This window comes from Acomys minous, assembly GCF_964271855.1.
Source record: "Acomys minous genome assembly, chromosome: 3".
NCBI classification, from domain to species: Eukaryota; Metazoa; Chordata; class Mammalia; order Rodentia; family Muridae; genus Acomys; species Acomys minous.
The window spans coordinates 124,935,080-124,959,804 of record NC_140485.1 but is presented as its reverse complement, the minus strand read 5'-3'; the positions used below and the strand labels follow the sequence as shown (position 1 = coordinate 124,959,804).

At 43.3% G+C, this 24,725-nt stretch overlaps 1 protein-coding gene across 12 annotated transcripts in view; it reads left to right on the top strand.

The window, feature by feature from the left end:
• HIVEP2 (HIVEP zinc finger 2) overlaps positions 1–24,725 on the top strand; it is a 189,206-nt gene that overhangs the window by 25,421 nt on the left and 139,060 nt on the right. For 5 of the 12 annotated variants that reach the window (XM_084777026.1, XM_084777038.1, XM_084777032.1 and 2 more), the window contains exon 2: positions 16,134–16,200. The exons of 4 other annotated variants lie outside the window; for them this stretch is intronic. The gene's annotated coding sequence lies outside the window, so the exon portion shown is untranslated. Of the gene's footprint in view, positions 1–11,698; positions 11,769–16,130; positions 16,201–24,725 lie in introns of those variants that run through there. 3 more of the 12 variants (XM_084777033.1, XM_084777027.1, XM_084777036.1) reach the window with 2 other exon arrangements.

Here is a 24,725-nt window from a genome sequence, read left to right as displayed (position 1 = left end):
CTTGTATCTGTGTAAATTATGATGAATGTGTTAGTTCCCTAAAATCGAGAGAACATTCTGTTGTTTGCTGGTGAATAAGAAGTTGTTAGAGCGTGCTCTTATTTTTACAGCTGCGCTTTAGGGTATCACGTTCTGAAGAGGTCAGCTGGGCATGACCTCATGGGCATGAGACAATTCTCAAAGAACCGCAGGCTTGCAGCGTTGCAGAGAGAATCCAGCATGTCCAAGTGCTGAGACATCTTCGCTCTTAATGCTGCCACAGATTTCTCTTAGCAGAATCTATATTAAGTACTGAATCCAACGATAAGAGGATCCCCCTCCCCCTCCCAGGATGTAAGTCTCAGGAGGAGACAGCTAGAAGACAGCATCACGCACTGCCTTGAAGTGGCTCAGTGTTGTTTCAGGACTAAATCTGAGCTCATTTAATACACAACCAAATGGGAAGGCGAGGAGGAGGAGGAGGGGGTGAAGGAAACAGTCGTTGAGAAGGGAAGTACTGAGCATGGTCTAAGTTTCACTTCACCACTGACGTTGTTCTTGTTAAAATGATAGCAAACACTGTGGTTTTGAGAGTTTGTTAAGCTACGTGAGAAGGATTTGTTTATTGGCCACACAGATGTTAATATTTGGGAATGTGGCTTAGTTTGTCAGCCATTAATTTGCATTTCCTTGTTTCAGGGTTCAAGGCACAAGTATACTGATGCTGTATTGGCTGGTTGCAAATGTCACTTGAAGTCGTTTCTATGGTTCCTACCATCCCGGCATGCTCATGCATGCACGGTCCTTTTCATCCACCATGTGCACAAGCTTTATCCGGAAGTCACTCACACAGACACCCTGCCTCTGCAGAGGTTTTGTGGCTACTTTCCCAATCACGGTACCAAGATCTATACTCAGAAAATCTTTCAGTTGGGTTGGAGAAAGTAATTGCTTCATTTTGGTGACATAATAATCCCCTCCCCCCCCCCTTTTTTTTGGTTTATTACAAAAGTAAGTTTTTCATGTCAAGTAGACCGATCGTTCTAGAGGAGAAAGAATGATACAGCTAGTAATAGCACATCATCCAGAAAACTTACTATTTGACTTTCACTTATGTAGCTAGACTATTAGTATAAGAGTAGGAAAAATAATTGGCTTATCGGGTTGAGGTTTTGAAATAGTGATGTGAGTTAATAGCTGTTTTTGGCTGCGTAATTATTAACAATGCTGTAATGGAGAAGACGTTTACATCTAGTTAAATTACACAAAACTACTGCAAACAATGTTTATTGTATATTCATTGTGCTATCTTAGGGGCTTGCAGGAAAATGAAAGGCACGCCATATACTTCTTTCTAAGGAGTGGATTTGCATTACAATGTAGACAGTTAGAATGCAGTGTCGTCTTTCAATGCATTTACTTACTATTCCTTAAGTTATTTACAAGTGTTTGTTGAGTGTCTTTTCTGTGCCAGGCACTGATGTAAGAGCTGAGTGTGTAACAGGGCAAGATAGTCTGTCTCTAGTTTCAACACATCTTGAGGACAGTGGTCTCTATCATTACATTAAGGTGAAACACTGACAGAAGTGAGTCTGGTGTTTGGACACAGAATTAAGGACAGGTTGACAAGGGTAAGAGTGAAGTGAGCTGGCGGTTGCACCAGGTTGAAGGAAATACTTGCGCACAAGCCCTGTGGAGGGTGGAAGTACAAGGCAGGTAGAAGACACAAAGAAACATGGCTGTGGTCAGTCAGAGCCTCGGGGACCAGGGACGTGAAGCTGGGGAAGTTGGCTGGGTTGGCTCTATCCAGGCCTCATAAACCCACATTAGGATTTTGGTCTTTGCCCTAAAATAAGTGGAGATCTGTAGACATTGTCTAGACGAAGATGATAGGGTCATCCTTGCATTTTGAAATGGTCTTGGTATGTGGCATGAGGAATGTTTTCAGAGCGACTGTAGAACTAGTCAAGGCCTTTGGAACCCAGTGGCTGGATTACTTCGCTGGATTAATCTACTGTCAAAACCTAACTGGAGTGGTAGAGGTGGAGAATAGAGCAAGGTGGGGGATGGATACAGAGAGAAGCAGCCCTGGATGCACCCTAGGTGTATATGGCCGCTGCATTGGAAGAGGCAGAGATGCCATTCATTGAGATAGGGCTCATAGAAGGCAGAGAAGGCCTAAGAGTGCCTTGGCTTTCCGCATTGGCTTTACTGGGTTTAAGGTGACTTTGAATAGCTGAGTGGGCAAGTAGTTCAGTGTCAAGTGAACAAGCTGAGATAGAAACTTGGGCTGAGATAGAAACTTGGGAGCCGGCAGCCTACTGATGGTGGTAAATGGAAATGCAAGAGGCGTAAGAGAGGATGTGGGGGGCTGGCCCTCAGACACTCTGGCTTTAACATTAACCATGAGCTGAGGTCAGAAGACAAATTAGGCAACGCTGGCTAGAAAACAGCAGCAATGAGGGGGCTCAGTTGCAGTGCTTAAGTGAGCAGAGATGTACATCTGTTTACTAAAGCAGCTGCGATGAAGTGCTTCAAAGAGAGGCTGAATTCATAGGTTCCCACTGGCTTCTTCTGGGTCTGAAGAGATGAAGTCTGGGCTGTCAGCAGGTCTGAGGCCTTCTGAGAGCAGGGAGGAAGAATGTATTGACGCGCTTTCTCTGAGCTTCTGGTGACAGCTGGCAATCATGGGCATACCCTGGCTTGTCATCACTCTAATTTCTGTCTCTGTCTTCACACAACATTCTTGCTGTGGGTCTCTGTCTTCTTCTTAGGGTAGTAGGCATGTTGGGTTAACAGCCAGCCTCACTCTAGTATGACATCACCTTAACTAATTACATTTGTGATGGCTCTACTTCCTAAATATGGTCATATTCTGGGGGCCCTGGGCTCAGGACGTGTGTGTGTGTGTGTGTGTGTGTGTGTGTGTGTTTGGTGGCTGTAAGATACGGTTTAATGTAAATGAAGAGGACTCAGAATTCCATTTTTGAGAGAATTTCATCTTCTTTAAGGCCTTGTTTGGCATTTAGCTTCAATAGAGCAATAGAGGCACAACTACTGTTCTTACACAGTAAGGTCCAAGTCAAGTGTAGTGTATAACAATAGGAAGAAGACAGTATAGGCCAGAATGAAATGAAAAAATAAATTCCTTTCCTTTCTTCTCTTCTCCTCTTTCTTCACAGAGGACAGAATTCAAGTTGAGCCTTGATGGATATGGCTTAGGCCTTAAATTTCTGGACAATGGAAGTAGAGAGTTATGGTAGGAGGGAAATTCATTTGGCCATCAGTTACCTTCTGAGACGGTCTCATGTAGCAGGCTATGGTGCACCATGTCTGCATTAGGCATCCTGCTTCTCCACAGCTGTCTCTGCACCCACCACCATCTTTTTTTTTTTAAATTGGAAACTGGGTCTCTATGAGTTTTCCAGGCTGCCCTTAAACCCTTGTGCTTCCATGACCTTCCTTCTGTAGCCTGAAGAGTAGTGAGGTGTATCCTACCACTGCACCCTATGCCAATCTTTGTTTCAGTGCGCAATTTATGAGCAAAACTACGAGGATTGTCCCTTATGACTATATCCATGCGCACAGTCATTAGTTTAATAATAACAATAACTAATAGTAACTGAGTATCTTATTCAAGCATGGCTATTTTAAATCCTTTACTTAAATGTACACATTTAATCTTTACTTAAATGGCATGGTGCAGTGTCTCCCGTGTTTCATAGGTGCTGAAGTACCATCAAGTGTGAGATCTGATGTTGTTCTCAGAAGGAAGCACAAGGTTTGTGGTTAGCTGAAGGAAGCCATAGATTGCATGTTACATGTTGATTTCAGAAATTTAACATACAGAAAAGTGCTTCTGTCCTGGAATAGGTGGGCAACCTCTGTTCAGTGGCTTAAAGCCATAGTGGACAGCGGACACACTAGCAGTGCAAGGAGTTTATGCAGGCTGTGTACGGTCACACATTAGTCTGCAGTGGAGTCGGGAATCTCATCCAAGGGGCCACAGCAGAGCTCAGTGCTTAAATATCTGCTCCTCACCCCCTGTGTGCTATGACTACAAACACTGAGCAGTTCCTAGGAGCCTTTTAAAAATAGATACTGACACTAAGAGAAATTTCACACCTGACATTGGAGTTTTTGTTAGATAGTAGTTCTCTAGGGAGGAGCATTGTCATCCCAAGAGGTTTAACTTTATTTAAACCACACACACACACACACACACACACACACACACACACACACACACACACGGAAGCACAGACATACAGACACCCACATAGACACTTTGAAACACACACATACACAAAGACACACACAGACACATACAGACATACAGACACACACACATACACATACAGACACACACACACACACACGGACACTCACACAGACATGTAGAAACACACCCGCACACATACACACATACATGGATACCCACATAGACATGTAGAAACACACACAGACACAGACACGAACAGGCACACACAGATATACATTTATATGTGTTATCTGTCATTTTAGGTAAAACATAATAATAGGATTCTTTATGGTTTTTCAAACATACTTAATGTTATTTTTCCCTCATTTCTCCTTCTCTTTCTACATTGATTTTGTTCTCATTTTTCCAGTTAGCACCCTCCCCTGACAACACACACACACACACACACACACACACACACACACACACACCATAGACATTTGATTCTTTCTGATTTTTTTGGACACTCCAGGTGTAAGAGCTAGAGGACCAGGAAATCTGCCGTGAGATTTCACAGAAAGGACAGGGAGGCTCCACTCATTATGCCTCAACAGTGTGGCTGCCTAAGGAAGACTTGTACAAGTACAGCATCAGTAGCCCTGCTGACGTGGGAGGATGGATCTCACAAAGAACTCACTATGAACTATAGGCAACCACCGGGTGCTGAGAGCAGGGGCAATAGCCTTTGTCGGGGGTGAGCGCTCTGGTTTGTTACCTTGTACCAACTGGTTAGCCCTGAAGTCCTATTCATACAAATAACACCACACTTACTGAGAAGGCTGTATTTGTGCATTTATGCATGTCGCTGTGTAACAATTGCAAAGAAAAAAAAGGGGGGGGGTCGTGAATTTGAGAGGGCCAGAGCCAGGGAGGTATCGGAGGGAGGAAAGTGAAGGGAGGAAGTGATGTGACTATATTTCAATCTCAGAAAATAGAAATGTAGATATTGAAGGCAAGATAGTGTTTCAGGGCTCTCATCTGATCAGCTTTGGGGGTACAGTGCAGTGGTATATGCGAGTGGGGAGCTGCACTGGCGAGTGAGGCAAATGAGAAACTTCGCTGGATCCTTTGAGCCGTCAGCAGTGTTCACAGTGAAGATGGGCGATGACTAAGCCAAGAGATGCAGGTGTAGGTGGGGATGGGACAAGAGTGGGTGACTTCTTGTGGAAAATGAGGTGTCTTTGACCCCATTCTAGGTTTCACTTCCTCTGGAGGCTGCAGTAGGTCCCTCACCCCTAAATCTTTATCTTCAATCTCTCAGTTGGCATCAGAGCGCTTCTGTCACTGTGTTGCTTTGGTTTCATTTCCTGTGACGTTCCCTCCTAAGGTCTAAGGTGACCCTGTAGGTATCTCTAGCCTAAAGGCTTGTGGGAAACTGCCTGTGTACACAGCTGAGTATGCTGGGCCCAAGCATCAGTAAGGAGTGAGGCACAGTAGGCTCAGCTCCTGCTTCCATTGTAATGCTTTGCACCCAGCAGCTGTTGATGTGGGGTTTTTCACCCACTGTGTTTAAGACTCATATTAAGTTCATATTTCAGGTACTTTGGATCTATCCCATTGATATTACAAAGGGACTTTTCTCTTTCCGTGGTCTAGAAGCAGCTCGCGGAGCACAAGTTTTGGCATCTGGATCTTCAGATTTGGAGGTGATGTAATTGTCTGATTGAGGATCACATTGAAAACTCGCCTAAGCTATGGAGTCAAGTCCCTTAGGGCACTGTGAGCACCGGTTCTGCCACCCTTCAGCATAAGGGGCAAGTGGTATATAATGGTTAACAGGACAGTACTTTATAGTACTTTTCTGATTGACATGTGCCAAGTACATTCCCTTTCCTGCTTCTGAAATTACTTGGTTCCCTCTTCTTTAGATATGTAGACCAAGTAGTCTTTCCATTAAACAGTTGCCTTGTGTAATGGCCACCAAACTTCACCATGCTTCTGAGGTGTCTGCAGTCTGCAGCCTCCAGGCTTCCTGTGGACCAGGGTAGCTGTGACTACATCTGTCCCATCACAGAACTGTAGCCCGACTTGTGCTGCCTTGATTTTTGTCAACTTGACAAACTAGAGTCACTTGGGAAGACGAGACTTCAATTGAGGAATTGTCTCCATCACAGCGGCCTCATGTTGGAGGCCCAGGCCACTGTGGGTGGTGCCCTCCCTAGACCTGTAGGCTCAAGCTGTGTGAGGAAAGTAGCTGAGCGAGCAAGAGGAAGTGAGCCAGTGAGCAGCATCCCTCCCAGGTTTCTGCTTCAGTTCCTGACTCCAGTTCTTGGCCTGGCTTCCCTTCATGATGGCCTGGGATGTAGACGTTGAAGTTGAAATATACCTTTTGTTTCCCAAATTGCGTTTGGTCATCATGCTTAGAACAGCAAACAGAAAGCCAACTACTACATCGAGTGTGTGTGTGTGTGTGTGTACATGTACTCAATTGCAAGCATGGTCTTTGTGGGTGTTACATCATGTGACAATGTCTAAAGTTGAGGACGTCTTTCTTTTATATCTATATTTTTACTGTGTAGGTTGTTCGAGCATGGGCTCTGACCATAACCGTGGTAGACCCCACTGTTTTGGGAACATGTGCTCAAATATGCCTCCCCTGGCCATCCAGAACTAACCGTCGCAGGGCAGAGCAGCGTGCACTCCTATGAATGAGGATGAAAGGGATGGCAAAAGAGAGCTCTTATGACATAAAAGGACTAAGGAATTTGTTTCCTAGAGCGGCTTGGGAAGGGATTGGTGGAAGGAAGCAAAGTACATCTTTAGATATAAAAACCGTGTATACGTTTGGTTCTGTCATTGCGTTTCCAGGATGGAAGAGAATTCACAGCGTAGCTCTTCAAGCGCCTTCCTGTGATGATAGACATAACTTACCTCTGTTCTGGGTGAGATGAGGCTTTTAAAACCTGAGTTTTACTGCAATTGAGGAACTATATTTTAAATTTACAATTATTCAATACTGTCTTACGTTTAAAATATAAAGTCATACGGTATTGGTGGCTACTGTATTGGACTGCATAGGCAGATGAAAAACATGTAAAAAACTAAGCCACTATTATGAATTTGAATAATTTTCTTGATCATAAATCATGGATATTTTGACTGACTTTTTACTTTTCAATGTAGTTTGCTACAAATGTTAGCATGGAAGCATCCATACAAACAAATAGGAAAATGCAGTAGGTGGTTAACAAATGATGCACAGTCAGTTAGGGACATCTTCTGCCTTTTACACACACACACACACACACACACACACACACACACACACACACACACACTGCATACTCCATGTGCACTCACAGATGGGCAAACCCACTCATGAAAGTCTGAGTGTGGATGCACACATGTCAAAGCACTCTCTCTCTCTTTCTCCTGGGGATTCTTAATATGGAGAAAGGTATATATATATATGATGGTTTTGGATGCTCTACTGTTTGGAAGGAATGAGAATGACTTAATGATTTTTCTACTGGGGAAGTCAAGCTGGGCAAAGAGTTCACACTAGAAGGCAGTTTCCATCCCTGACCTACAATGACTCACATAAGAGTTTCAAATGAGCCTTAGTTTCTTTGCTATAGACTGGGGGCAACAGTGCTGCATGTCAGCCTCAAAGGATAATGTATATTTATAAAGCTTCTTTTTAGGATGTTCTGTCTAAGCCAGTATCTTAGCTTTTTATGATCCTGCGGGACACTTCTTTTTCTCTTTGTGTTGACTATGGTACCTAGAGACAAGGCTATACATATTTTCTCCTTGATCTTCAGAGTCCTCTGGCAATCTCCATATCTCTTCTAGACTTACTTGAAAATCTCCTTCCTCTTTAAATTCTGCTCAAGTCTCGCCTGGAAAATGTCTTTTCTGAGTCCTAAAAGCACTCTGCCAAGTTTTGGCTGTGCCCCCCTCAGTGTGTATATACCCACCATGCCCTGGGATACCCTGAAATGTTCCTTCTAGACGCTTTTAAGTTTTTGTTCTTATGTCTGTGCTTTGTGTGGCACTCATTAGAAATGGAAGCTCCCTGGGCAGAGACCGTCTTTGATCTTTATTTTCTTGATTTTTTTTTAGAGTTTATTTTATCCAGTGGCTGGCAGATACTAGCCTTCTGTGAAGACTGTGATGTGCTAGTTAAGTAGGGGACATGGGGCTTTAGGGCTTAGACTGACAGCTTTTGGAAGCCCTGGATGGTTGTTTCAATCAGAGGTTTTGAGCTGTGTTATGGCTAGCCGTCTATAGAGGTGCTTCTAGGATTTGGGTTTGCAGGTTCAACAGCACAGCTGATCTAGAGGGACTGAGTTGGGATGCAGGAATCCTCAGATTTAAGAAGTAAGCCAGCCATTGTGGATGCAGATGCTCTGAGGCTGCTCCTTGAGGAGTGATAACACTTCTATCCTATATGCCTGAGTGGCTTTTGGTGATAAGGAACATTACTGTTCAGACTATAGCAACTAGAGCTGGAGAGATGGCTCAGAGGTTAGGAGCACTGGCTTCTCTTCTAGAGGTCCTGTGTTCAATTCCCAGCAATCACATAGTGTCTCACAACCATCTATAATGTGATCTGATGCCCACTTTTGGCTTTCAGGTGTACATGCAGATAAAGCACTGTATACATAATAATAAATGAATACATCTTTTTTAAAAAAAGACTTCTTCATCCTCCTCCTTCCTCACTTCAAATCTCATCCTCCTCTTCCTCAAAGGAGGTAGGAGAAGAGGTGGAGGATTCTCAGGGAAACATCTGTACAAGTGGCATGATGCTCCATGCCTGTGAACTCAGCAGTGGGGAAGTAGAGGTAGGAGAATTAAACTTTCAAGGCCAGTGTTAGCTATCTAGGGAGTTTGAGACCAGCCTGGGCATCATGATCTCTGTCTCATAAAAACAAACAAACAAACAAACAAACAAACAAATCATTTGTTTAAATTATCATTAAGTGTCAGCTAATTTTAGCCAAACACTGGGCTGTCATATCAGAAAAGACTGCGTCAGTGTAAGATGGCTTCTCAAAGCACAGTGATCTAAAGCACCTCTCGAGCCTTTGCTCAGTTTGTTTGTCCTTTCTCCAAGATCAGTTTCCACGGGCTTCATGCTCTGGTCCTCAAGAGGCAATTCGCAAAGTGTATGCAAAGCAGCTGGAAAGAGTGCCACTGGCAGCGCATGGTACATTGGTTGCCCAAGGAACCACTGACAGAAAGTAAGAAATCAAAATCAGAAACAGGACAATAAGAAATAAGACACAAGGCATTTAAAAGGAAGAATACAAATGTCAAGTTGGTGCAACAACTGAAGAGTGAAGGGGCCAGCAAATGCACGAAGGGCTCCTTCAGCTGGCCCCAGGAGACAAAGCGATCTTCTGCCCCATCAGATGCTATATTCCTGGATCCTTATGGAGACTACAAGAATCTTGTAATGAATTGAAATAAAGTAATCAGATAAATAGGCAAACATGTAGGTTTCAAATGGTCATCTACATCCACAATTAAAGACATGGAGACATTTCTGACTAAAAAGATGGGCAAGCATTTTTTTGCATGTTAGTCCATATGGTCTCAAATATTTTAGTACATGAATGTTAATGTCTTGTTCATTCTTAGATGCTCATTGGTGTTGCTCTACTCCCACCTGCCTTGTTTATATTTAAATTATCTTAAAATACATAGGATATATTTTTTGGAGTATAAATTGCCATGTATATAGTTCTAATACAAAAGCATTTTGGATCATTATTCAGCACATAGCATACTTCCTTTCCACAAAACACAGCTTGCTTTAAAGTCACCAAAAAGTTCAGATAATATTTTTGCATATAGATCTGAAAATGTTTCTTCTTTTTTTTTTTACATAGCTAATGTTGGATCATGTTTTATGTGGCTAATTATCCTTTCATAGATCATAATGATTTCCCTGGAGTATGACACATCTATTAAAAGTAGATATTTTAGCATACATACTAATTAGGAAAACTTAACACCAGTGCTAGCATATACATAGGCTGCACATAGCAAAGAAAACCAAGGCTGGCCTTGAACACGTAGACTCAAGTGATCCTCTGTCTTGGCCTCTTTTAGTAGCTTTGAGTATTGTGTAAATAGGCTAAGTAAGTTGTTTCAGGTTACTCTGCTCCTCTTTGCAGAATTGTGTTGTCGGTGGTTATAGAACTTGGGAGTTTATTTTTGTCAGAGAGAGGAAGGAAGAGGTGAGGGGTCTTTTACTGTAGGTACACAATTAGGTCCTAGTGAAAAACCTGAAGTAGGCAGAGTGTTGTCCTTACAGTAACATCCTACCAGTTAGACTCGAGTTGGTTCACGGGACAGGAAGGACCTGGCTATTTAACACTAGGTCTTATATTTCAGTCAAAACTACGTGTTCAAACTTGCCTCCTGAATCATTTCTTTTCCTTTCTGATCTGGGACCACAATGGTAGCTAAGAATAATCAAGTACCTGGCCTGATTCTGGCAATAGTCTAGGAAGGATCCAGAAAGAATGGCGACTTTGGTGTTGTTTGCATTCTCTCAGACTATGCAAGCTTGCATCAGTGACGCATGCATAAGGAACTCAATATCCCAAAGACGGGAATGGGAAGCATAAAACAACTGCAAGTTCAGAGATAAAGACCAAGACCAGTTGAAGGTAGTGGGGTAGATTCTATGGAAGATATAGGCCTTGAAGAATGGTTAACATCTTTGGAAGGAAAAATAGGGCTGGAAGATGGCATCCCTGGAAGAGAGAATATTACAGGCAAAGTAGGATCACTTTATAGGGCTGAATAAGAGCTGAGTATTGTTGAAGTTCTCAGAGCACCCTTCACACTGACCGCTATATGGCCTCTGTAGTAGATAGCATCGGGGCCCTGCATGAAAAGAAGTGTGCAGGGGTCTGACCAGGGAATCATTTATAGCATAGGCTGGACTACTGAATACACTGGTGGACCTTCAGTGAAGGTCATTGAACTAAAGAAGGCCTTTCATGCCTCTGAACTTTATGATTCTGAGACTGTATTTCCTTGGAAAGAGGAAGCTGAGGAAGATACTTTTGAAGGCCAGCCAGAGCGACTAGGATTTTGAGGAGATTCAGGATAAGTTAACAGTACCCAGTATAAATGAACTGAGATGCTACTAGGCTTCAAATGTGTTTACAATGATTCATTAAAGCTATCCAAGTAAAGGCTGAGGTGCTCTTGGGGAGTATGTAAGACTCACGCCAAACCAGACCTAGCATCTACTTTCACCTTAGTCCCATGTTTGTTGTTTCTGTTTTACACAAAGGCCTCGTTTCTCTGGTTTCTTATATAATAATTATGGTTTATTAAATGGAGATCCCAACATCCAACTTTTGCTATGTGTGTCTGTCTCTGTCAACTGCTCTCCACCTAAACTTTGGCAAATATATGTCTGTGGATTGGTCCTGGGCTCAAGATCTCTCCTTTGTTTATCACAGCTATCTATCTATTTTTGGTTTGTAGTTCTTGAAGATCCAGTTCATGAATCAGTACCTAAGAAGGTTTGTTGACATGTAGTTGGAGCAGGATAAGGGTAAGCGAAGATGAAATTATGAAGATGAGCATGGAAATCCATCCACCCACCCATCTCCCCATTCATCCATGCACCCACCCTCTAGTCTGCCAGTCCGTCTGTCTGTCCGTCCGTCCATCCATCCATCCATCCATCCTCCCACCCACTCACTCACACACCCATCCACTCATCTCATCTATTCATCCATCTACTCACCCATTCACCCATTCATCTTCCTACTCACCCACTCAACTACTGATTCATCCTCCTACCCATCCACTTATCCACTCATCCACTCATCCCTCCCTCCCTCCATCCATCAAACCATCCATCCATCCATGGTTTATTGTGTAGTGCTGAGATGAGGCACCTATTCCGTGTGGTTTTCCTTTCTAGTCCTGCCTTTTTTGCTTCTATCTTTCTTCTGTCAACCTACCTTCAAAGGTTTACAATTTCTGCATGACAGACGGTTATCCCCAGGGGTAATAGCAAGGCCTGGGATAGTGTTTGCAGCAGCTGGTTTCATTTTTGGTTTTCGTCAGGTGTCTGTAAGTTGAGAACTGCCTGTATTCGAACAATGCGATTTGGTGGTGTGTTTGACCTCGCATGGAGCTAGTGGATGTGGCAAAGGATAAAACGAGCAGCCTTTACCATCTCATGCTTCTGTAAGCTTTAAAAGCATGGGTGTGGATGAATGGCTTGAAGGAGACGGCTGTGTGGTCTAACATCCATGCAGATTTGAGTTTTGCTTGGTTTAGAGATCTGGCCACTGATGAACTCTCAAATGGAATAGCCATGGTTTTTATGGAATTAACAGGTTGTTGCCCTGAGGGATGGGAGGTCAGTGTATGCTCCAGTCTCTCATATAGGGGAGGTAACATTTTGAAAGACAATGGAAGATTGCTGTTCTTTAAGTGATTTTTGAAAGACAATCTGAATTAGGGATACTATAAGCAAGCATGGTTATTGAGAGTGTTCGGTTAAGTTGATTTTAATAGTCATGAAGGAAGAAGAGCGATACCAACAATGCATGTGACATAAAGCCTACTACTATTAACACAGATCCAAAGATATGAAAACATGGGTTGTCAATGGTCACTTGACTGATAAAATACAGCATGGGGTTGTTGGGTACCACCTCTGAAACACATTGGCTGAGCAGTCTTTGAGGGTGGAGATAGTTATCTGCCCCCAGCAGAGTGTTACAGGGATGGTTGATTCTTTCCCAGTAGTGGCAGCTTGCGAGTATGAGTGAAGTTCTGATTTCTCACCTTCCTCTCCTCTTGGTCAAGAGAGGACTGTGTTGGACTCTGACCATGCAACCCAGTTTCACTGGGTTGTCTTATTTTAATTTTGGAAGAAATATGTGAGCTAAAATCCGTATCAAGTTAAGATTTCTACCCTAGCACACTGATATGAAATTAACTTTTTGTGCTTAAAAAATAATGTGTGGAATGAAATAATCATATCCATCTACTGTTTTTCTTATGTGTTTTCTTTGGCTTTTTAGCATTGAATGTGCTATTGTTCACATTTCTAGGGAAATACAAATTATAAAGGAAAGTGTATGTGACACTCAAACCTCTTTTCTCAGCCAGTTTTTTTTTCAAAGTGTTAGTTATGGAGTTTTCTGGAAATGACTCTTAAGGGAATGAATGAGATCATATTGAAGATAATTAGTTCAACACGTGGAAACAGAGGTGGGGACTGTATGTCCCTATTTTGCTTATTTATTTTTTCCTGTCATTTGGAGGTACTTGTCAAATACTAGTTGAAGTTCAGAGTTTGAAAGTCCAAAAACTTCTAGAAATTCAACTCTCATCCTGATGCAACATTTCGTATTTGTTTGTAGCCCTTGGGGAGTGAGTTTGCCCTGATGTGTAGCTGCCGGCAGGCTTTCTATCTGCTCCTTAGACATTTACCAAAACGACCAATGACTTTTAGGCCACTTCCCAAAGAACAGATCTTCCAAACCGCAAACTGCTGCCGTGATATGCGTCAACATGGGTGCTTCCTCCTTAGTTCTGTTACCAGTGAAACGAGGGGAGAGAGAAATCTGTAGGAGATAAGTACCGTGGACTCTAGGAAGGCATTGAAAATGATGGAACCTTTAAAAAGAAAACACAGTGCAAAAGAGTCCCTACCACACTGGTTCTCCGCCTTCTAGCAAGTTTTGAAATCACTTATCAGAATCGCTGAGTGATGTTGGGATGCCCTTGACTCAGCTCTCCTGGCTGGGGTCTCCATAAAGTGAAGTCTCAGGGTGAACACTGTATCCCGGAGGTTATGTGCTTTACCTCAGGTGTCTTGAATTCACTCCTGGCAAGGAAGCTCTTGAGCCCATGAGCGTTGTTATCGTTACTGATGGATGAGAGCAGAAGCCGTGGTTTTAATGTCCACACTTGGTCACCGGCAAGGCAAGGACAGATTTGTAGGAAGTATGCTCTGGCCTGAATGACGTTGATTTTCAAATTATTGTTGATGCACCCTTAATGTGTTGGCATAGAGTGGTTAATATCTAAAGTCTTAAGTCGTATGTCTGGGGGATATATTGCACAGTCTTATAAATTAAGGAGCTGATTCTTTGCTGCTCCCACTAAGTGATCATTAGAAGTTCTGTGTAACTTTGGTGGCCTTAGCAGTTGAGTATTCAAGCTAGTCTGTTCTCATTGCTGACATCCTGTTTCATCGCACATATTTTTTATTTTATTCATCCGTTTCCCACCTGTCTTGTGTGCTCTGTTGCTGTCACTCAGCCAAAAGATGGGAATGCCCATTTTCAAACAGTATGTAGTTCTAGCTAGGGTGCTCCGAAGGTCTTGAACCATTGTAATGGTAACAGGGTTATGCCATTGAAAGAGGGTGTGGACCTATTTAAATAGACACTAGATCCATCTATTTAAGGTGCATTGTCCCTATTCATGAAATAGGCTTACAGTTTGTGGTCAAGCAATCAAACAAACAACAAAAACTGGTGTGTAGCACTTGCAGATGTTATTCTGGGGTGATTTGGAGTCATTAAAATAAGAGAAAAAAAACTTACCATGTAACAAAATTCATCAAGTCACCATTGAGAAAGGCTGACCTAAAACTGGAGAATTGAAGGATGGCTGTGTAAGCTTGAGATCACGAGTTCAAATCTCTACCATCAATATAAAACCTTGGTATGGAGACATGCACCTGTAACCCCAGACCTGGGAGGGTAGAGACAGGGGGATCCCTGGGGTTCCTTGGCCTGCCATTCTAGCTAAAACAGTGAATTCAAGGTTCATCAAAAGACCCTTTCTTGGAAAAAGTTTTAAGTGGAGAGAGGGGGTGGGGAATAAGACACCTGTTAGATTTCTGGGTTTCACAGATGCATCCATGGATGAGCACACATATGTACATGTATACAATTACACTACCTACAAATAAAACAAAAGAAAGGAAAGAAAAATAGTGAGTCTTGTTGATTTGGATGGCTGGTTAACTCACTTGAAGAATTTGGTTTGCCTAAAAGTTTATTCAGTATTAATTAGGCATTCATTTATAGTGTGACACATGATAGTATAATTATATACCATGATGTACTCCACTCAGTTTTTATAGGAATGGCCATTTTGAAGAATATTGGCCAGGAGATTCATAGACTGAAGTTTACGGGTTTGGGTGTAGGATACTATGTTTTGTGAGGGGGATGTCACATTATCACGCCTGTGCCCTGGTGACATTGATCTTGACTACTTGGTTGAGATAGACGCTTTTTTCCCCACTATAAAGTTACTACCTATTTTCTCCCGAGCAACATGCTTAATTGTGTAAAAATGATGTTTTCTCTCTTGAGACGTTTGTGCAGAGGTGGGGTATTTATCAGCATATTTTATTGGTTAATCTCAATCTGGACTCACAGATGCCTATTTTATACTTTAGGTTATCATCCAACGCCATCAACATTTGTCTCATCGCTTTTGAGTATTTCCTTTCCCTCTTCTATCCCTCCCTTCCTCCCTTCCTCCTCCTCCTCCTCCCTCTGTCCCACCCTCTCTTTTTCTTTCACACAAGGTTTCACTGTGTCTCTGGCTGGCCTGGAACTCTGTGTGTAGTTCAGATTGGTCTTGAATTCACAGAGAGCCTCCTGCCTCTGCCTCCCAAGAGCTGGGATTAAAGGCGTGCGGCCACCGTACCTGGCATCCTAAGATGTTTTCTGAGTTAAACTTTTTTGTTCTGTGGAGCACTATGGTACTCCACCATAGCTTGACAGAGACAGGTGTTCTCTAACCCTCTTTTCTCCTTCCTCCACGTGTTTATGCTCTCGTAATTCAAACCTAGAGATGCCGTTTTCACAGTCACATTTTAATGTATGCACTGTAGATGGAGCAATTATAATATCAAACTTCTTGTCAGCAGATTGGTGAATTTACCTGAGACTCAAGATTATGAGAAGCTGTGACTAGGACCAGAAGCAGATGTCCAGGTAGGAAACCCAAACTTGATTTCCTTAACTCTTTTGAGCTTACTTTTGCAGAAGGCACAGTGCTAAGCCTAAAAAGGAGGGGTGGTAGAAGCACTATGTGTGCAAGGAAATCACCCTCCTCCTTTTCCAGATTCTGTTACTTAGCTTCCAAACTGCTGGATAGTAGCAGAGCTTTGAAATGGTCCAAAAAGAACTTGCAGATATATATGTATATTTGAAAATTTATTCTAGACATTATTTTGATTCTTGAAACTTACTCAAAAAGTCATTATCACAATATAAATAATATTTAGATTTATCATGCCCAGAGATCACAGCTACCGGTTATGAGATGTTTGATATGTATCTCAATAGCTTATTAAATATGGATTTATTTATATTTTCATTTCTCACTAACTTCCCTGGATGTTGTAAGGTAATAAAAACCGTCTACTAGAAGGGTCGGGCTGGGGGAAGCTCATGTACCACACATGCATAAGGATGCTAGAAAAGTGCAAATCAATCCGCCAGCTGTTTTTGTGGCGGTGATCATATGAAGTTGAGAAACACGAAGTCAAGAGAAAACCTGAAATGCAAGTGCAGTTATTGCTCACGGTGACTCGTACCTTTGCTCTAGGTGTTTAAAAGCAGGATGGTGCTTCTAGATAAACGACAGAGGTTTCAGCTGCATGGCAACATCTAGTCTGTCAAAGGGGATGCGTATACAAATGCATTCAAAGCACGGTGCTGGGGGAGGAGGGAAGTTTGTGGGAGAGAAAGCTGGCTCAGTTCTGATCAGTGTGTGTGTGTGTGTGTGTGTGTGTGTGTCTGTGTGTGTGTGTGTGTGTGTCGATCAGGTCCTATAATAGGGTCTTCTATATTTGCAAGCCTTGCCACTCTCCTCTGCCTCTTCTCTCTTCAACAGAGGAGAAGCAAGGGGGGACAGTTCATGCAGGTTCCTGCAAGAAAACTGCTCTTCTTCCCTCTGGTAATGCCAGCATGGGTACCGCTTTTCTGGATGTCTTGGAGGGAAGGGCATTTGTGTGCTGATGTCCTGTCTCATTCTAAAGAGCACTGTTAAATGGTAGCTTTACATGCATAGGGGCTACTGACCCTTGCGTTTGGTTTTCTCCTTTGTGGGAAGGGACGTGCACTGTGAATCTGCTGCCTTTTACTAAAATGACAAGTGTCTGTGGAGTGGTGAGCTGAGTAACACTGCAGTACTCTCCTGGCCTCTCATGCAAATCAGATGCTATTTCTTCTCTCACTGCTTCTCTCAGCCACCCCCACCACCATCCCAGCTGCCCTTTGCTTCATTTCTTCATCAGGATGGATGGCATCACTTCTTCACTGTTGACCTGTCCACATTCCTGGCCAATCCAGGAGAGAAAGAAGAGGCATTCTGCTCTTTGCTAGTTGCTTTGAGAATAACCTTATCAAGTCTCAGGGCGCTTTTGTTCTGTGGAAAACTTAAGCTAGGGTTCAGAGGTTAGGATAAAAAAGATAGCCTATTATACAGAACCCCACCCCCCAAGATAGTAATGCTATGTAACTCAAGCAGGACTGGAATTTGAAATCTCTCGAAATCCTCCTGCCTCAGCATCTCAAGTGTATCACCACTTCTAGCCCTAAATGGATCTTTACTATTTTTACTACTCCATTTTAACTTCAGGCCAGAATCTTGAATGGCCCAGAGTAGAAGGAGCAAAAGTGAGGCTGAAATGGGGTGGCAGGATGCTCTGAGGGTGCTTCTGCAGGAGCCAGATGTTGTTTTTACCTCTTACTTGAAGGTGCTTGCTAGCAGATTCACAAAGAGGGTTGTGAATCAACATTGTTTCCCTTGTGAACATTCTTGTTGGACTTACTTTAAAAAGAGACAAGGAATGTATATAGGCCTCCATTTGTAGAGTTCTCCAGAACCCTGTAAAGGTAGTGTGTGTCTTGGAATATATAAACAGTGCATTTCCTGAGCCAGCTGCCATATTATGGGAGGGGTTGGGGTGTGACTGACAGATCCCAACTTCATGTGCGCACAGCTGCAACCGCACACAGACATGCACCCGCACACGTGAACATACATGCATACACACAAACATGCCTACTACATGCACATATGTAGGAAAAGAAGAAGGAAAAGCCAGGTATGGTGGCATACATCTGTAATCCCAGCAATGGGGACGAGGATACCTGAAGCTCATTGGCCAAATACTCTTGCTCTGGATTCAGTGAGAGACCCTGCCTCAAAAGTAAGGTGGAGAGCAACAGAGGAAGACACCTAATATCAGGCTATGGCCTCTCCATGTATGTACACACATGTGCATACATACATGAACATGTGTACACAGATAAAATACACATAGAAATAAATAAAGATAAAAAGAAATTTGCTACAATGGGCTATTTAATACATATATAATGGGTTTCATTTATTAATTCATTTGTTCAGGTATTTTTGGTTAGATGTTGTGTGCTGGCCAAGGCACACAATAAAGACAAATATGTACCTGCCCCAAGACCTAATGTACTGTGAGTGAGAACTGCATGTTACAGAAGCAAGTAGACAAAAGAAAACAAAACAAACCACAACAACCACACATAATACATTATGAAAGTGCTGGCATACAGAGCACTGAGGCAGGAAGGCAGCAAGGCAGTTCTCAGGGTGAGCAGCACATGCGCACATGGTTGGATTGCAGAGTCGGTGGAGGAGGAATGGAGATACAAGGAAGGAGGCTTGAGGGAGAGCTCGCCTGTGACTGTGTCCATCAGGGTGTGCCATAATGGTGGAAGTGAGGACTCCGGTAGTGTCTGAATTTGGGATTTGGGAGATATGGCATGCAGGCCATTACAGTCTTCCTCCACAGAAACGTAGAACTTAGGGTCTGGACTAATGCTACGGTGTCAAGAGTCATGTAGACCGGATGGGCTGTCAGGCTTAGGAGACAGCATCGTGTGACTGAGCAGAGTCTGTGTGAAGAGTAGGAAAGAGGAGGTAGTCCCAGGGAATGCAGTTTAGGTGACAGGGAAGTGCAGTGGTGAGACTGCCGAGGAGAAGGAAGACAGGCAGGCCTTTGAGGAAAGCAGTGGCCCACGCTGTCCATTTGGTGAGTCGGTGCTCTCAGTCTGTGGAAAGGTGCGGCTTCGAGTTGCTAGTAACCTGATTTCCACTTTGTTTCCCCAACTGCCTCCTGTGTACTGGTATGGTCTGTTACTTTACCTCAAGTAGCCTCAGTTTCCTGTTTTATAAAGTGGGGGTGATAACTGCCTGCTGCTTGTGAGAGGTGAAAGTGCCAATTTATATGAATTTCTGGACTCAAAGGCAGTTCTTCCTCCAAGAGCCGATTATTGTTACTACAGTGCTTTCAGATACATTCTAAGCTCTAGAGCCCAGCAGAGAGGCTGAAGACATAGACTTAGCAATCAGGAGAACAGGACTGGCCAGAAGCAGCTAAGATAGACTCTCTCAGAAGTACTTGTTAAGAGTCAGTATGTACAAGATGATAGAGACTTAGCCCTTGGCCTCAGGATCTCAGTGTCTGCTGTGTAAGACAAAAGTGGACTCAAAAAGTTCTAAAGAGATGATCAGGACAAATCAAATCTAGGTAGGGGTGTGTGTGTGTGTGTGTGTGTGTGTGTGTGTGTGTGTGTGTAATAAAACATGGACAGGAAGGAATGTCAGTCATTTTAAAAATTGAGTGAGCATCAGTTCTGGCAAAATCTAGAGTGTTCTTAGCATTCTAAGGGCACCCTCTTGCCCCTTTTAGTCTTTGCAGAACCCCAAGGTAGCTAAATCCTGACTTTTCACACCATCTCTCTCAGTTCTGCCTGTTTTTTGTAATTGATAGCGATGAGATCATATGCTTTGGTTTTTTGTGCATCTGGCTTATTTCACTCAGTACATGTTAATGAGATTAATTCACATTGTATGTACCAGCCACTCGCTTTCATGGCAGTGTTGAATTCCATTGCATGAAGGTCATTTAGCCATTTTTACCATGCATGCATTTGGGTTCTTTGTACAACAAACAGTCGTTCTCTGCACACCAGAATACACGTCTGTAGGGTGTAGCCTAGGGGTGGAGTTACTGCATCAAGAACTTGTGTACATCAATTCTAGTACCTTCTTCCACTTGCCATTTGTTTGTTTGTTTGTTTTGTTTTGTTTTGTTTCTAGACAGGGTTTCTCTTTGTTATAGCTCTGGCTGTGCTAGAACCTTATTCTCTGTAGAGTAACCTCTAGTCTGATAATGGATGGTTAACTTCCTGCAGAGATTAGACCAAAAGGGGGGAAATGTGGCTGAAAGGTAGACTAGAGATTGGAAGGTTAACGGGCAGGGTTAAGGGCACAGTTAACTGGTGTGGAACAGAACCACCGGGCCTGAGGTAATTGTGCAGCCCCCGCCCCCAAGCCCTTCCTCTATTATTCTCCACTTGAGAGGAAGGATGGAGTTGACAGTTCAGGCTTTGAAGTCAGACCCGAATTAAGATCCCCTTGCTCTTCTGAGCTTCAGTTCTCTCACCTCCAAAGGAGAGTCAGTGCTTGCCTGATAAAGTTCTGAGTGTTAGAGATGATCCTGCAAAGCACCCCCCACCCCCAACTAGCAGCAGCTTTCTCCTGATTGCCCATTGTCAGATTTCAAGGCAAACCGAATCCTACACCTGCTGAGTAGGAAGATGGAGAGCCCAGGTACCAGCAACACTTTTCACTGAGGGGGATTCTGTGTGCGTGACTCCAGTCCCAAACATTACGTGTGTATTGATCTCATTGAATCCCCAAAAGTAGCCAATGAACTCTGGTGCCATTGATTCCCACTGAACTTCTGTCTGTGGCGCCATATTGGGCAAGGTCACCAGCAGGTTTGCAATCCTTGTCATTTATGACTCGATCTTACTTCCCTTATTCCTGGATTATTCCTGCTCCTTCATGGTCAGTATAGGGATGGGGGAATGGATGAGGGAAGGACCAGTTGTTCACTAGAGTTGGTTTTTTGAGTGGGTATTTGCTCTTGGAATCAGCACGCTATTTCTATTGAGAGAGTGTGTGTGTGTGTGTGGTGAAAGAGAGCTGCACTCATCGGCTACCCTTATTTTTTCTTTTAAAATAATATTTTAAATTTGTAACTCAAAAATGTGTATATGTATGCAATGTATCTCAATCATATCCACACCCAGTCCCTCCGTCCGGCCCATCCTGGGCTCCCTCCTGACACATCTTCCACCCAACAAGAAAGGCTTGTTTGTTTGTTATCATCTTACAATTCCAGGTCACAATTCGTTCCTGCGGGAAGTCAGGGCAGGAACTTAAGCTTGGAACTTGGTGGAAATGAGGCAGAGACCATGGGGGAACACTTGCTTATTGCCTTGCTTATCTTGCTTTCTTATACAACCCAGGTCCGCTTGCCCAAGGGACATCACTACCAATAGTGGGCTGGGCCTTCTGACATCAACCGTGAATCAAGAAAATACCCTCCCCGACCACATGCACCACATATTCACAGACAATCTAATGGAGGCAATTCCTTAATTTAGGTGCCTTCTTCCCAGGTGACTTTAATCTGTGTCAAGTTGACATAACAAAACAAACCTCTCCCCCAGCAGTGCTCCTGAGGTAAGGGTAGATCCTGGGAAGCTCCATCCACCCCTTACTCCATACTGGAATTTTATCTGACTTAATCTTGTACAGGTCTTGTGTAGGTAACAATGCTTGCTGAGTCCATGTATGTACCAACCATGTCGTGAGCTTTTGAACATGTTATGAACTCTAACTGAACTTTGCCTTTTTGTACAATGCAATAATCATACATCTTCTGAAAACCATACAGCCCATCCTGGCACCGTTTCCCACTCCAGTCTCTGCCCCATACTCCCAGTTTAAATAGCTGACCTGCACTGAGGACAAAGCCTTGGGCATAGCCTGCCACCTGTTTACACCTTAAGCCAATAGAATTCCTTGTTACTTACCATTTTCACATTCTAAAACAGTGATGCTTCTCCACAAGACACATAATTGATCCCTTTGAGAGGGCACTAGGACAGTCATACTGTATTCCTTCACATTCATCTGCTCTTTAGTTTTTACCCTCATTAAAAAAATGAGGAGAGGATTATGCCATTTCTCCTGTCATTATTTTGTCTCCCTTGTTCAGATAAGTGTACTCAGGAACACAGTCCCTTTAAGAACCACAAGCCATCAGCAAAAATAACCCAGAGGAGCTCAGGTTACTGCCAGGCACTAAAGACTGTTGAGGGGGTCAGGTTGCTCATGTCCAACCTCCACTGTAGGGATGCCGGGCAGAGCAATCTCTGTGCCAACGGAGGTACTGTGTGTTGATCTGTGCTCACATGTCTCGACCATTTACCGGGAGAGCCTCTACTGGACTTTTCTTCCTCTGGACCTGAGTGGGTTGCTTAAATTGCTTTATGTTCATTGTAGCCCTGCTCTAGAATCTGAGCCTAAGAGCTACTGTCTTCTGTAATCCGGGGTTTTGTACTATTTCATTGAAAACCGAAAAGAAAATGAGCAGAGCCCCTGAAAAGAAGTGTCCCCTATGCTCAAGGTGTAAGTGTGGTAGAGAGGTTACATGAGGACACACCCTTGTCCCTGGACCCCAGAACTTGTCTGTACATGCCTGCTCCTCATGGGGGCTGGGACTAGCTAAGAAAGCAAAGAATAAATTGGTTCTAACATTCCATAAAGACCAAACAAACGGACAGACAGAACAAATGCCTTACTTAGGTCCAGTTTTTCCATTGTGGAGCAGCAGGAACAGTCTAAGGGCCGTTATAGTGCATGGCATGAGACAGAGATCCAGCAAAAACCTCACCATCTAGGGCCTTGCCTCAGGGACACCGCCAAATGGCAAATTGCAAAGGATGGAATTTTAACCAGTTGGTGCAGCTGTGAGTCACTTAGTCCTTTTATGTAGAAGGAAGGTGAGGCCCAGAGAGGGTGGATGGCTCATGTGAAGTTACCCAGCTGAATGGAAGGTGACCTGAACATACAGCCCATGAACACGGATCATTCTTCTCCATCATGTCAGGACAGTCAGTAGTTGAGATGCCTCCAAACTCCGACTTCTCTGTATATATGGGAACTGTACTACACTTTCACACCTGCTTTACGAGGTATCATAAAGATTTGCTAAGAGACTGAGGCTGAGAACACTTTTCAAAATCATAATTTAATGTGTTAGTAACTATACATATATGCACATGTATACAGTGAGATAGATGCATGGTCCAGTCTCTAATAAGGACAACAAATACATGAAATCTGGGTTCTCTTTTAGAATCCTGAAATGCTGGGCAGTTTCTGTAATGTAGAGATAAGAGCTGTAAGCTTAGGGCAGCTAACCCAGTGGTTTTGTAGACTGACTGTTATCAACGGACTTTCCTGAAAGATGGAGATAATAAAAGTCTCAGCCTGTCTTGGTGTTGTCCTGCAGATGATGTTATGGATAAAGGGGAAGGTAATTCATGAGCTGAGAAGAATAGAACAGAGGTGAACTGTTACTGCTGCTCAGTGCTGTCGAGGGCTGATAGTCCTTGTCTGTATAGTGCCGCTGGTGTAATTAAGGAGATAGGTCATATACATAAGAGCTGATTTAAACAACTTCTTGTGCTGGTGACAGACGAAGATTGTACAGTGCAGATAATGACTACGGTGAGCCCATGTGTCCTTTTCCCGGAGTTTACAAATGGAAGTGTAACCATCCTTAAAATTATTTTAAGCTTGAACTTTCCCTATAGACATGTACTCAAATTGGTAAGACATATGCACGATGCTGTGCCTATTTGTAGGGCATTGTTCTCTGTAATAACACAGGGCTGGGGAGTTAAAAGCTATTTTTATGACTCTCGGTTATACCATTTGCATTAATCTTTATGTGTCTGGTTTATCTCACGTAATCATTATTATAGAAGAGTCAGGAGCTGTAATTAAAGTAGTAGTTTCTGACAGATGGGAGGTCAAATGTTTCTTTCCTGCAGAAAACAGAGCTGAGATGGGAACCTTGGAGCTGAGGTTTCCTCCTGGTTTCTGTGCACCTGCTGCTGTCGTCTGTGTCTCCGAGTCACGTTGGTCCATCTTCTTCAGTCACAGGGTCAGCCACTCTGTCATGGGTACTCAATTATGCAAGGGACCAAGACCCTTGGTGAATTCACAGCCTTAGGCAATAAGCAGAGCAAGTGCATGCCTATGTAGTTACCTAAAGCAAGAGACTGTATTAGCTTAGCAAAATACAGTTTTTTAAAGAACTTACTGGAAGGAGATACACTGGGCCTCTGTCACGTGATCCTCTGATGCTGTGCAGAGTTCTTTCTGGCCCTCTTAGAGCCACTTAACTACGATTTTTCCAGCAGAAGGGACCACATTGAGTAGATGAATGACAACACACATGCTGAGGAACACTGGAGTTTGAATGCTTATGAACATGACTGATGTGGAGAGCAGGGGGGAGTGCCAGGAACATAATGGGGCACCACTTGTGTCAGGCTGGTCGCTCTGCAGTGCTATGGGGCTGTTGGGCCTAAATTATTTAAGATGT